The sequence below is a fragment of the Pleurodeles waltl genome, chromosome 4_1 (genome assembly GCF_031143425.1).
Source record: "Pleurodeles waltl isolate 20211129_DDA chromosome 4_1, aPleWal1.hap1.20221129, whole genome shotgun sequence".
NCBI classification, from domain to species: Eukaryota; Metazoa; Chordata; class Amphibia; order Caudata; family Salamandridae; genus Pleurodeles; species Pleurodeles waltl.
The window spans coordinates 26,966,474-26,980,584 of NC_090442.1; the positions used below are offsets into that span (position 1 = coordinate 26,966,474).

General features: G+C 49.3%; 1 long non-coding RNA gene across 1 annotated transcript in view; it reads right to left on the minus strand.

The window, feature by feature from the left end:
* Positions 1–2,264: 2,264 nt before the first annotated feature.
* LOC138288418 (uncharacterized) overlaps positions 2,265–14,111 on the minus strand; it is a 78,036-nt gene continuing 66,189 nt past the window's right edge. Inside the window, exon 3 of the long non-coding RNA XR_011202390.1 lies at positions 2,265–2,761. This is a non-coding gene — a long non-coding RNA (uncharacterized lncRNA). The remainder of the gene's footprint in view (positions 2,762–14,111) is intronic.

A 14,111-nucleotide genomic window follows, 5' to 3' on the forward strand; every position in this document is an offset into this window, starting at 1 on the left:
CACGACCAACAGGAAAGGGGGGCAATATTAGGCAGCCCTCTTGGACCCTTGAAGAGAGGTTTATGTTTAGTAGTTTGTTGTAAGCTAGGAGGCATGGACCTAGAACGAAGGATGATAGGGTCGCAAACAGGTGCTCCATAAGAGTCAATCAATACAGACTATTAGGCTGATCTAGTATATAATGGGGATGCCTGGTCTATTACACTGAATAGGCGACGGATATTATAGGGGTGGCCAGTTAGCTGTGTAGGTCAGAGTGATACATACTGAAGAATGGCAGATTGCAATTGTAATATCCAGCCGGTAGGCAGGGTCATTTCTGTTCTTGTAGGGGACCACCACACCAGCAGTTATCAAGGTTTGTCCCCTTATGAGTGGATTCGAGCTGTGTATTTGCTAGAGTTAGGCTGGCAATCCGAGAGATACTGCAGTACGGTGCCTCAGGAAGCCCTCGTTAATAGTGTGGAGCAGACTGATTAAAAAGCCGCCTACAGTGTTGAAGAAAGAAGTGGATGGGCTGGCCCGTGGACTTTGGTTTTTACAGGTAGTCTGCTAATGGCAGGGTCACAACCTGGTCCTGAGTTTCATTGGCATGCTTCACTTGGCGTTAGCCTGGCATGACTCAGCATGTACCTAACAAGTGCACTTTGTCCAGAAGGTCTTGGGTGGTCTGTTTTTGGGTCTTCAGCTGTGGTACCATCTCTGTGATATTACGTTCTGTGTTGGTGAACCGGGAAGTCATTTTTCGCAGGTCCTTCTGAAGGAGACCAAATTCCACACATATCTCCTTTATGTGCGCTTCTACTGATGAGCAAGAGGATTTATTGGTAAGTAGGATGGTGGCCTGTTTTTCACCCAAGTCCTGTGGAGAGCTGGAGGTCTTTGCCCGTGTCAAGGCTCCTCCCCATGATGGAGTGTGGGATAGGGTGGACGGGGGTGAGGTTTTGGTGATGCTGGATCACTGTATGCAGGATGACTAAAATCATGTTCCGTGGGGTAAAAGTCTGCTAGTGTCAGCTGTGGTCTTTGTAGTAGCCAGCTCCCTACACCCTCCCCCTGTGCCGGGCATGCCCGGTATGGTATGCAAGGTTGGTTCTGGCCAGTCGACAGTCTGATGCAGCACGGTGTCTGTCTCTGTGTGTGTGTGTGTGTGTGTGTGTGTGTGATGACAGGATTAATGTTGATTGCGGCATTCAGGTCCTGGAGCAAAGTTACTCCACGGCTGCCATCTTTGGCTCCATGGCAACCCCATAAACACCCTCTCATACACACACTGTATATAATGGGTTGAGGCTGTAGACTTGTCACCTGGTTTGTTTGTGCACTAGCATACACCGCACACAACCTGTTAAATGTAGTCCTTAGGGAGTGGGGCTTAGGTGGCGAGTCGACAAGGAAATACTGGAAACAGTACTTACATACCCCAGGATGATGCAGAATACCCAGTTCAGTAGATCCTGCATAATATATTTCATATAGCTTACCTCACTCCTGCAACTCTGTCCTAAATGTTTGGGTCCTCCTCTGTTTGCCCGAGATGCCAACATGCAGGTGCTGACACGATGCACGTATTCTGGAGTTGCTCAGTCTGTAACCTTATGGGTGTCAGTGTCCAACTTGCTGAGAGGTGACTGGATGTGTTCACAATGGAAGTTGCACTGTTGGGATTGTTGGGATTGCTCAGGTGCTCAAAAACAGATAAAGCTGCGAACCGGTTTATAAACCAAGCATTGCTGATAGCATGCAGACTAATTGCCATGCACTGGAAAGCCCAGGTATTGTTAGATATAGCCCACTGGTGTGCGGCAATACTGAAGTGGGGACAGGGAGAGGAGCTCAGGAGGCAAGAAATATGAGGACTACGCAAATACCCCAGAAATGTGGAATGGGAAGCACTATTACTTGACTTGCACACATTCAAGAGTTGGTGGCCTGTACTTAAACCTACCCTGGCGGGGACATAACCCCCTCCTCCCCCATCCCCTTTTATCCACATTCCCACACCTCCATCATAACCCCTTCCAGCCTGTCCATGGGTGAGTGACAACACCCTTCTGTTACACCCTTTGATGTCCCCGAATAGCTTCCTAGTGGCCATTATAGCTTCATGGATGTCACTGTTGATTTTCAATGTTTGCAGTACCTGCTTGAGATAGGAAGATTGAATAGCACTTATGGTAATGGCAGAATGTGAGTTAACATCAACACATGACTTGTTTTTTCCAATGTTGCTGTTTAAGGACTGAACCAAGGACTCCTGCTGATACTGATGTGAAACTATTTTATTAATGACGATGTAGCTGGATTGCGGATTTTACTAATGATAATGTAACTTTCATAGATGTAATTTATTCAAGATTGTGATATTGAAAATGCAATTTAAAACTGGTTAAAAAAAAGTTATTGGAGATGCAGTTGGGTAGTTAGCTTTCACTAAAAAATACTAATGGTAGGTCAGCACTAATGAGGGACACATTAGCAAAGCACATTTACTTTTGATAATTATTGAAAATATGAACTATGATTCAATCTCAAGACCGGAGCCATGGATTATGCATTTCCTTTGTCCATTTTATTAATCAGCAGCCTTTAAAATTAGAAAAATAAACCTTTATTTCACAGAAATCTTAGGGAAGGGGTATTCCACATAACCTATCAAACTCTAAATTAATAACATAGTCCATGTTTATGTCCCCTCTTTCTTCGTGAGATAAAAATGGTCAGTTCCTTCTTGTTCATTCCCGTTTGGAGCCGTCATTCCCTAGAAAAGAAAATACACCTTGTAACTATTCCATGCAGAACCAATATGACGTTCAAGTGGAGGGCACGCAAATAGCAATGTCACCTTAAATCTCAAATACAGTATTCAAAAGCATGATAATGGCAAAATAGTCATACTACTACCATAGGAAAGTCCCAAATGTATCCTGCATCAACTTTGTCACCGGGGTCATCAGAAACCTCTTGCTAAAGCGGGTGTTGTCTTCATGTCCTTAACCCCTTCACTGCCATGGACATAATGCTATTAAAGAACGAGTTACTTACCTTCGGTAGCGACTTTTCTGGTGGATACATTAGCTTCCTGTGGATTCCTCACCTAATGAATACTCCCATTGCGCCAGCATTCAAAGGAAATCTTCTTCCTAGCTTCTGCACGTCGACGAGCAGTTGCCAACGCGATGCCGTCTGACGTCATACAGGCAATAAGAGGTCCTCGCCGACGTGAGTACCAACATTTTTTTACGTGCCTGAGAATAATAGGCCATTGAGATGAAAGAACAATAGTAATATTTAATGATATTCCAAACAAACACATTCTGAGAATTCAACCTACCATTTTTTTTTTTTTTTTTAAAGTAAATAAATATATTAACTATATATATATATATAGATATAAACATATATACATAATATATACAAATCCTCAAAACCAAGAGGAGCACACTCAAGAATTACTTGGTTAGACCGAACAGGCAACGGGGAGGCGGGTGGGACCGCGAGGAATCCACAGGTAGCTAATGTATCCACCAGAAAAGTCACTACCGAAGGTAAGTAACTCATTCTTCTGATGGATACAACTACCTGTGGATTCCTCAACTAATGAATAGAGTCCCAAAGCAGTACCGCACTCGGTGGTGGGTGCCTGAATGGTCAAACCAAGAAATCCTGCAGCACTGACCGTGCAAAATGGCCATCCCTTCTGACCTCAGAGTCCAAGCAGTAATGCTTCGCAAAAGTATGAAGGGATGACCAAGTTGCGGCCTTGCAGATGTCGACCACAGGAACACCCCTAGCCAAGGTCGAAGAGGCCGACTTAGCTCTGGTGGAATGAGCTCTTATACCATCAGGAGGATCCTTCTTTGCTAAAGAGCAACACATTTTAATGCAAAGAGCAACCCACCTGGAGAGTGTTCTCTTGTGGACTGCCTTTCCTCTCCTCTTTCCCACGTATCCGATGAAAAGCTGATCCTCCAGCCTGAAATCCTTTGTCCTGTCTATATAAAAGCTTAGCGCCCTCTTTGGGTCCAAGCGGTGTAGTCTCTCTTCTTCCTTTGACGGATGAGGCGGAGGATAAAACGTGGATAGAGTAATTGTCTGGGCCAAATGAAAGGGTGAAACAACCTTCGGAAGGAAAGCAGCCTTCGTCCTCAACACCACCTTATCCCCATAAAAAGATGTATAAGGGGGTTTTACCAATAGAGCCTGCAACTCACTCACTCTCCTTGCAGAGGTAATTGCAACCAGGAAAACCGTTTTAAGAACCAATAATCTTATGGGGCAAGAATGCATAGGCTCAAAAGGGGACCCCCATAAGGAAAGTTAGGACCACAGTCAAATCCCATTGAGCCATAACGAAAGGAGTTGGAGGGATTTTATTCATAAGGCCCTTCAAGAATCTAAGTACTATTGGTGATTTAAATAAAGAAGGCTGGTCTGGAAGACAAAGAAAGGCTGACAAGGCAAACAAGTAACCCTTAACAGTAGCCACTGCACAACCCCTCTGTGCTAAAGACAAAGCAAAAGATAAAACATCTGACAAATGAGCACGTAAGGGATCAATCTGCCTCTCTCCACACCAAACCACAAATTTAGACCACCTATTAGCATAGATAGATTTAGTGGAGTGTCGCCTGGCCGATAAGATAACATCCACTACATCAGGCAGGAGAGAGAAAGAACTCAGGTTGCCCCGTTCAATCTCCAGGCATGAAGGTGCAGGCTCTGGAGGTGGGGGTGTAAAACCTGCCCCTGCGACTGCGAGAGGAGGTCTGCCCTGAGAGGGAGACGGAGCGGAGGGCACAGTGAGAGTTGGAGAAGGTCCGAGTACCACACCCTCCTTGGCCAATCCGGAGCAATTAAGATGACTTGAGCCCGGTCTTGGCGAATTTTACTCAACACACAAGGAATCAAGGGTATGGGGGGAAACGCGTAAAGCAACTGGTCGCACCAGGTCATCTGAAACGCATCCCCCAAAGCTCCTTGTACCGGATACTGGAGGCTGCAGAATAACGGGCAGTGCGAGTTCTCCCGGGTGGCAAACAGATCTATCCGAGGAAACCCCCACATCTGGAAGATTAACTGGACTTGATCTGGATGGAGACGCCACTCGTGATCGGCCGAGAAATGGCGACTGAGATTGTCCGCACGTACGTTCAAGACTCCGGCCAGATGATTTGCTACCAAGCAAATCTGATGGTCCTTTGCCCAGGACCATAGCCGTAGAGCTTCTCTGCAGAGAAGGTACGACCCTACCCCTCCCTGTTTGTTTATATACCACATCGCAGTAGTGTTGTCCGTCAGGACCTGAACCGACTGACCAAGAAGGGACGGGAGGAAGGCCTTGAGAGCCAGACGTACAGCCCGTAACTCCAACAGATTGATATGAAACACCTGTTCTACTGGAGACCAAAGTCCCTTGATCTCCAGGTCCCACAGATGAGCTCCCCACCCTAGAGGGGAAGCATCCGTTATTACTGTGGCCACAGGCGTAGCTTGCGAGAACGGCCTTCCTCTGGAAAGATTGCCGTCCGCAATCCACCATTTCAAATCCATGGCAGCATCTCTGGAGATTCTCACCGAGCCTTCGAGATCTCCTTTGTGTTGAGATCACTGCCTTCGGAGGCACCACTGAAGAGCCCTCATGTGCCAGCGAGCATGCATGACCAACAGTATGCAAGAAGCAAACAGACCGAGCAGACGTAGGACCTTGAGGACTGGAATGACTGCTCCACTTTGAAACATTGGAACCAACGCCTGAATGTCCTGAATCCGCTGAGGCGGAGGAAAGGCTCGGTTCAATGTTGTATCCAGTACTGCCCCTATGAACAGGGGGCGCTGAGAGGGCTCTAGGTGAGATTTGGGCATGTTCACCCAAAAGCCCAGGTCGAACAACAACTGGGTTGTCGACTGCAGGTGATGCAACACGAGCTCCGGAGACCTGGCTTGGATCAACCAGTCGTCTAGATAAGGAAATACTGCTATCCCATTCCTTCTGAGCTCTGCCGCAACCACCGACATCACCTTCGTGAAGACGCAAGGTGCTGAAGTAAGACCAAACGGGAGGACCGCAAACTGATAGTGCTGCGACCCCACCACAAAACGGAGATACTTCCTGTGCGACCTGAGTATCAGGATATGAAAGTAAGCATCCTGCAAGTCGACAGACACCATCCAATCTCCATTGTTCAGTGCCAAAAGCACCTGAGCTAGGGTCAGCATCTTGAACTTTTCCTGTTTGAGGAACCAATTCATGATCCTTAGGTCCAGGATTGGTCTCAAACGACCATCCTTCTTGGGAATCAGGAAGTACCTTGAATAACAACCTTGACCCCTTTATTGCTCTGGAACCAACTCCACCGAGCCCTTTGAAAGGAGGACTTGAACCTCTTGTTCCAACAACAGGAGGTGTTCTTCTGAACAAAAAGATGGGCGGGGCGGGATGGGGGGCGGAAAGTCCCAAAAGGGAAGGGTGTAGCCTTTTCTCACAATGCTGGTAACCCAGGAGTCTGAAGTTATGACCTCCCACTTGTGGAGAAAATTCAGTAACCTCCCCCCTAAAGGAGTGGAGTGAGTGGGAATTGGTGGAAGCCTAAGGCTGCTTCCCCTGCTGCACCCCTCCAGAGGAAGAGGAAAAGGCAGAGTGCTGCTGAGAGGCTCCCCTGGTACGGACCCTACCCCTCCCTCTAAAAGATCTATAGGAGAGAGCAGAGGTAGGCTTCTGGAATTTCCCTCGAAAGGAGGAGGAGGAGGAGCCACAATCAAATCCTCCTAAAAAATCTGGAGGAGGCAGAAGAAGTGGCTTGCAAGCCCAGCGACTTGGCCGTGGCCCTGCTCTCCTTGAACCTCTCTAAGGCCGAATCCACCTTGGCACCAAAGAGCTTGTTCCCAACAAAAGGACGGTCCAGTAGGGTTGACTGCACATCAGAGGAAAATCATGAGTTACGAAGCCAAGCCTGCCTCCTCGTAACTACAGCAGTGCCCATTGCCCTAGCAATGGAGTCAGTTGTATCCAACCCAGATTGGATAACCAGAGTTGCAGCTGCCTGAGCGTCCAATACTAGATTTAACAGCCCCTGAGGGACCTCCGTATGCGTTGATGCAATCTCGTCCATCAGGGCATAAATGTATCTTCCTAAAATACATGTAGCATTGGTGGACTTCAATGCCATGCTACATGAAGAGAACACCTTTTTGGATGCCATGTCCATCTTCTTGGAGTCTCTATCCGAGGGCACAGATGGAAAAGAGCCAGGAGCAGACCTTGCCGAGCAGGAAGCCTGGACCACCAAGTTTTCAGGTGTTGGATGTCTGGTAAGAAAACCAGGGTCAGCCGGTGCAGCCCGATACCTCCTAGCCACAGATCTATTGACAGCTGAAGAAGACCCCGGCTTCTTCCAGACTTCCAAAACAGGGTCCAGCAAAGCCTCATTGAACGGCAAAAGTGGTTCTGCCGATGTAGAGGCCGGGTGCAACACCTCTGTCAACAAATTCTGCTTGGCTTCAGTTACCAGCAAAGGAAGATCCAAGAAGCTAGCTGCCTTCCTGATAACAGAATAAAAAGTGGCCGCCTCTTCTGTATACTCCCCAGGAGATGACAAGTCCCACTCGGGGGAAGTATCTAGGCCACTAGCAGTGTCCAGCCCATGGAGACCCTCACGAGAGTCCTCAATCTCTCCTTCCTCCATGTTTTGTCTCTGGTACTCCTGCTCTTCAAGGAGGTGGAGAGCAAGCCTCCTCGAGTGCAGCCTCTCCTCTATCCTCGGCGTCGACATGGCGTCAGCTGATGTTGACGAACGACTCCGATCGAGGAGTCGCATGGAGAGAAGACTGCTTCGGAGTTGCAGGAGGTCTAGACGGCGCCACTGGTTGAAACATCGAAGCCACCGGAGCCGAAGTCTCAGGAGCCACCGGAGCCGATACCGGCGCCGAGCCCACGTTCCCCAGGGGGAGAAAGGGCATAAAGGGTGCCGGTCGAAGCGGAGCCGGAGCACCCATGTTGAAGGCCAAAGGGCCCGAAGGACCAGCCGGTCCACCACCTGGAGCCATCTGCTGGAAGATGGAAAACATTGCATTTAAAAATGCGGTACTATCAGCTCCAGGGGCCGGGAAAGCCGGGTACTGGGGTGCTTGGTTCGAAGGCGACACCGACCTCGACGTCTGCAACGACGGAGAAAATATTTGAGGCTGCGGAACCTCAAACACTGAAGGTGGTTGGCCCGATGACCCGGGCGAAGTCGGTGAGGCTGGAGAAGGCAACGGCGTCGCTGGATGGGGAGTGACAGTGGGACTGACCTCCCAAGTCTTCAGACGTCGAGTTGATAGTGACCTCGACCTCTCTTTACTCGACCGGCGCCGTGATTCTCGATGACGCCGGGAGTCCCGATGACGCCGATGAGTCTTCGGTGACGAGGATTTTCGATGACATCTCTTTTCCTTCCTTTTCGACTTCGCCAGAAAAAGCTTAGCCTCGCGCTCTTCAGGGCCTTAGGATTCATATGTTGACACGAATCGCACTTGTCAACATCATGATCGGAACTAAGACACCACAAACAGTCTTAGTTAGTTACCGACATTTTGCCCCCACACTCACGGCAGGGCTTGAATCCTGACTTTCTTTGCGACATTGTAATCTCAAAGAAAAAAATAGATCCAAAAAACACACTGTAACTGTCGAACAGCAACAGTAGCTCCCTCTAAGATAACCGTTTCGAATGGCACGGAAAAAAGTGAACTGACGTCGGCGAGGACCTCTTATTGCCTGTATGACGTCAGACAGCGTCGCGTGGGCTACTGTGACGTCCTCGTCGACGTGCAGAAGCTAGGAAGAAGATTTCCGTCGAACGCTGGCGCAATGGGAGTATTCATTAGGTGAGGAATCCACAGGTAGTTGTATCCATCAGAAATAGGCTGATCTGCCCCCAGGGAGGGCAGAAGCCATTAAGCACCAGGGATGCTTTTATTTATATTGAGAACAGGAGTGACCCCTTAGGCAAGGGTTGTTCCCCCCTCAAGCAATTTTTTGAAAAGATCATTTCTGCCCCCCCCCCCCCCCCCCCCAGGGGGCAGATTGGCCTTTATTAATTAGGCCGATCTGCCCCTTTTGGCAGGGGGTGGGGTGCAGAAGCCACTAGAAACCAGGGTTTTTTGTTACATTTTTTTTAAACCTTTATACTGATAAGGGGTGCGACCCCTTATGCAAGCTCACAAATGGCCTAAAGTACAAATTACTTACCTTCGGTAATGAAATATCTGGTAGAGACATATTCTAGTTGCAGATTCCTTACCTTAGAATTTCCCCCCAGGCGTTAGACTGTATCTGGAGATTTTTCTTCGAGCAATACCCTTGGGGGTCTGTAGGTGGCGTTGTTCGACTCCGCAGGCATCGACTGATGCCTTGATGACGTCTGGAGTAGTACACTGACGCCGCCCTCCCGCAGTGATGTCAGTTTCTTTTAACGACTTTCCACGCCAGAGCGCAGAGCCGCTAAGAACACTGAGATTGGTGTGACAGAGCTAAGGACCTGAAAGGGTGGAACACCTGTCCCCAGAAATAATATCGCAAAGCGGGGAGGATGGGCGGGCGGTAAGGAAGCTGCAACTAGAATGTGTCTCCCACCAGATATTTCAAATACCGAAGGCAACTAACCTGTACATCTGATTGAGACTTCTAGTTGCAGATTCCTTACCTTAGAATTGATACCCAAGCAATGCCATCCCTTGTGGTGGGCTGCGAACAAAGATAAGATCATACTAGAAAGTCTTGTAGGACTGAACGACCAAAGTAGCCGCCTCGACGGACCTGACTATCCAGGCAGTAATGCTTATCAAACGTGTGCAGGGATGCCCATGTAGCTGCCCGACAGATATCCAGGACAGGAACTCCGCGTGCTAACGCAGTGGAAGCCGCAATTTCTCTGTTGGAATGAGCACGCAAGCCTTCAGGAGGTTGCTTTTTAGCCAAAGTGTAGCACATTTTGATGCAAAGAAGCAGCCATCGAGAGATGATATGCTTTTGCACCGCCTTCCCTTTCTTAGCACCCACATAGCCGAAGAGTTGATTGTCCACCTGGAAATCTTTAGTACAATGGAGGTAGAACGCCAACACTCTTTTTGGGTCCAGACAGTGGAGTCTCTCCCCTTCTCATGGGAAGGGTGTGGGAGTGAGTAGAAGGTAGGCAAAGTGATGGACTGGCCTACATAAAATGGTGTAAATACCTTAGAAAGGAATGAAGCTCTAATGCGTAACACCACTTTGTCAGGGTGTACAGACAAGTTTGGAGGCATTGAAGAAAGCACCTGGAGCTCACTCACCCTGCAAGCAGAGGTGATATCGACAAAGAAAGACAGTTTGAATGCGAGGATCCGCAAGGGACAATTATGCATTGGCTCAAAGGGGGTACACATTAAATAAGTAAGTACAAGATTAAGATCCCACTGAGGCATAATAAATGGAGTGGGAGATAATAAGTGGGTGAGCCCTTTTAAGAACCTACTGACAATAGGAGATTTAAAGAGTGAGGGCTGATCAGGTAACCTTTAAGGGTGCCCAAAGCAGAGCCCTGCTGGGCTAAATAATGAACAGAAGAACCTCTGACAGAGGGGCACAAATGTGATCAACAGATTTGTTGGTACACCATGCCACAAGATATATTCCAACGACAGGCATATACAGTTTTAGTCGATGGATGCCTGGCTGCCAAGAAACATTGCAGACTTTGGGTGGAAGGGCAAATGCATTCAACTGTTGCAGCTCAATCTCCACGCATGAAGGTGGAGGTTGGACAGGTGCCGGTGGAGAACCGTCTCCTGCTGCTGTGACAGAAGATCCGCCCAAAGAGGCAGTCTGAGTGGAGGATGGATGGACATGCTCAATAGCTCTGGATACCACACTCTTCAAGCCCAGTCCGGAGCCACCAAGATAACTTGGGCCCGGTCGTACTTGATTTTCTTGAGAACTCTGGGTAGAAGAGGGCTAGACGGGAAGGCGTACAGGAGGCTGGAGCTCCACTCGAGATGAAAAGCGTCTCCGAGCGAGTGCCGTCTTCGAAAATTCCAACGTGCAAAACAGCTGACATTGCGTGTTCTCTGCGGAGGCAAACAGATCTAACCAAGGCTCTCCCCACTTGAGACCTTGCGTCACCTCCAGATAGAGACGCCATTCGTGATCGACTGTGCGTCGGCGGCTGAGTTTGTCTGCTCTGGCGTTGAGAGCCAGCCAGATGTTCAACCATCAGCGTAATGCCCTGATATTCCAGCCATGTCCAGAGGCGTAGTGCTTCCTGACAAAGGGTCCAGGACCGAGTTGTCTGTTGGAGTACCACATGGCGGTAGTGTTGTTTGTGAACACCTGCACCACTTTCCCTTAGAGAGGGAAGGAATGTTTTTGACCTAAGCCTGATTGCCCGGAGCTCCAGCATTTTTATGTGGAGCCCGACTCCGCCGGAAACCAGAGGCCTCTGATCTCTGCTTCTCCCATGTGGCCACACCAACCCACAAGTGACGCATCTGTCACTATAGATATATCTGGTTGGGGAAGGGAGAGGGATCTGCTGTTGACACAATTTGGATTCTAAAGCCACCACTGCAGGTCTTTCGCAGCCCCCTCCGAGATATGGACCATGTCTGAGCGATTTCCCTGATGCTGCGCCCACTGGAACTTTAGGTCCCACTGCAGAGTGCGCATATGCCATCTGGCATGTGTACTAGCAGGAGACAGGAGGCCATGAGGCCCAGCAGGCTCACACTCACCGAAACCCAAGACCGAGGCTGAAAGAAAGATCTGAATCATAGCCTGAAGGTCTTGGACTCGCTTGTCTGGAGAATAAGCGAGAAATCGCACTGTATCCAGAACAGCTCCAATGAAAGTGAGCGTCTGAGAGGGAGTCAGGTGTGACTTCGGCACGTTTATAGTGAACCCCAGCTTGTGCAGGAGGTTCGCCATAGTCTGAAGGTGAGAGACGACTGTCTGGGGAGAAGGCGCCTTCAACAGCCAGTCATTGAGGTAGAGGAAAACTGAGACCCCTAACCTGCACAGATGAGCTGCAACCACCGCCATCATTTTTGTGAACACCAGAGGGGCGGTGGTAAGGCCTGGTAAACTGAAAGTGCTCGTGACCTACCATGAATCGTAGGTAACGTCTGTGGGCAGGCAGGATGGGGATGTGAAAATAAGCGTCCTGCAAGTCCAACGCTACCATCCAGTCTCATGGGTCTAAGGCAGAAAGAACCTGAGCCAGAGTGACCATTTTTAATTTCTCCTTCTTGAGGAAGTAGTTCAGGACCCGAAAATCTAGGATTGGATGTAAGCCTTTGTCCTTCGTTGGTATAAGAAAGTAGCAGGAATAACAACCACGACCCACTTCTGGCACAGGGACTCTTTCTATAGCTCCCTTGGCCAAGAGAGCCATGACTTCCTGGTGGAGAAGCACAAAATGATCCTCCGGAAGATGATGGGAGGACGGTGGCATGTGTGGTGCTGCAGATTCCAAAGGAGGGTGGGGAGGAGTAGCCCTTCCGAATGATCTGCAAAACCCACCCATCAGTGGTGATAAGTTCCCAGAGGGGCAGGTGATGGCGGATCCTGCCCCTAACTGGGTAGGAGTGACGGGACTAGGAGGGTTTGGAGACTGCAGCGGGGGGGGGGGTTGTCAGAGGTGGAATGGACAGACCTATGACAGGGTGCCCCTTCTGTGTTCCACGAAATGGATGAAAAGCTGAATGCGGTGGGCGAGTGGCGGAGGAAAGACCAAGGGTCCGAGCCGTAGACTGGGAATCATTGAATCTCTCCAAGGCAGAGTCCGCTTTGTCTCCAAAGAGACTTGTGCCATCAAAGGGCATGTCCATGAGTGACTGTTTGACATCCCCCGAGAAGCCACACGTGCATAACCAGGCAAGGCGCCGTAAGACCACTGTTGTTGCAACCGATCTGCCCAGAAAGTCTCTCGTATCCCGCCTACAACGGATAGTGAACTTTTCTGCATCTCTCCCATCTTTCACTGCTTGGGAGACGATAGCACGGGCCTCCTCCGGTATCTGCGGCAGGACTTGCGCAACTGTAACCCACAGGGAGTGGGTATAACGTCACAAAAAACATGCAGTGTTCACAGACCGCAGTGCGAGGCTGCAGGAAGAAAACAACTTCTTGGCAAATTGTTCCAGCCTTTTGGATTCACTATCCTGGGGTACGGAAGGGAATGCGCCTGAAGAAGTGGAAGCCTGGATAACACGACTCTCAGGAGTGGGGTGTTGGGACAGGAATTTTGGGTCGGTCGGTGCAGGCCAATGGCGGCTAGCAATAGTCCTGTTCACAGGAGCCCCTGTGTTGGGTTTGGACCATGTACCCAAAAGGACATCGGTGAGGGCCTCATTGAATGAGAGAAGGGGTTCTGAAGTAGAAGCCCCAGGCTGAAGCACCTCAGCTGCCCTACTGACCACCATACTGTAAGTTGCTTCCTTCACCGTAGCCACACTAGGAGGAGACAGCATGCCAGCGTCAGGAGAAGTATCCAGACCACTGGCTCCACCCAAATCCTGTTCCCAGTCCACAGCATGGTCATCCTGGTATTCATAATGGTCCAGGGATCCATCCAATTCCTCCCCATAGGAAAAAGGGTCCGAATCAGACCTTGGGTGAATAGGCCCCACTGAAGCCGATGGTGCAGTCGACCGATGCCTCTCCGAGTCGTCTGGGATAAATTCTTGTTCTCCTCCAGGGGAACCCACAAACTATGGGTACCTCTCGAATCCCTATGAAGTTGGCAAAAATATAAATAAAAATACGTATTTAAAAAAAAAAAAAAAACTTCTTAGCCAAAGCGTAGCACTTTTTGATGCAAAGAAGCACCCATCGTGAGATGTTACACTTCTGCACCGCCTTCCCTTTCTTCGTCTCTTCACACCCATGCCGATCCTGGTATGACCAGACAGACAACTGGGAGGCGGGAGGGACCGTGAGGAATCCACAGGTAGCTAATATATCCACCAGAAAAAGCGTTACCGAAGGTAAGTAACTTGCTCTTCTGATGGATACAACTACCTGTGGATTCCTCACCTAATGAATAGAGTCCCAAAGCAGTACCACCTCGGAGGGTGTCTGTCTGGTCAAACCAGGA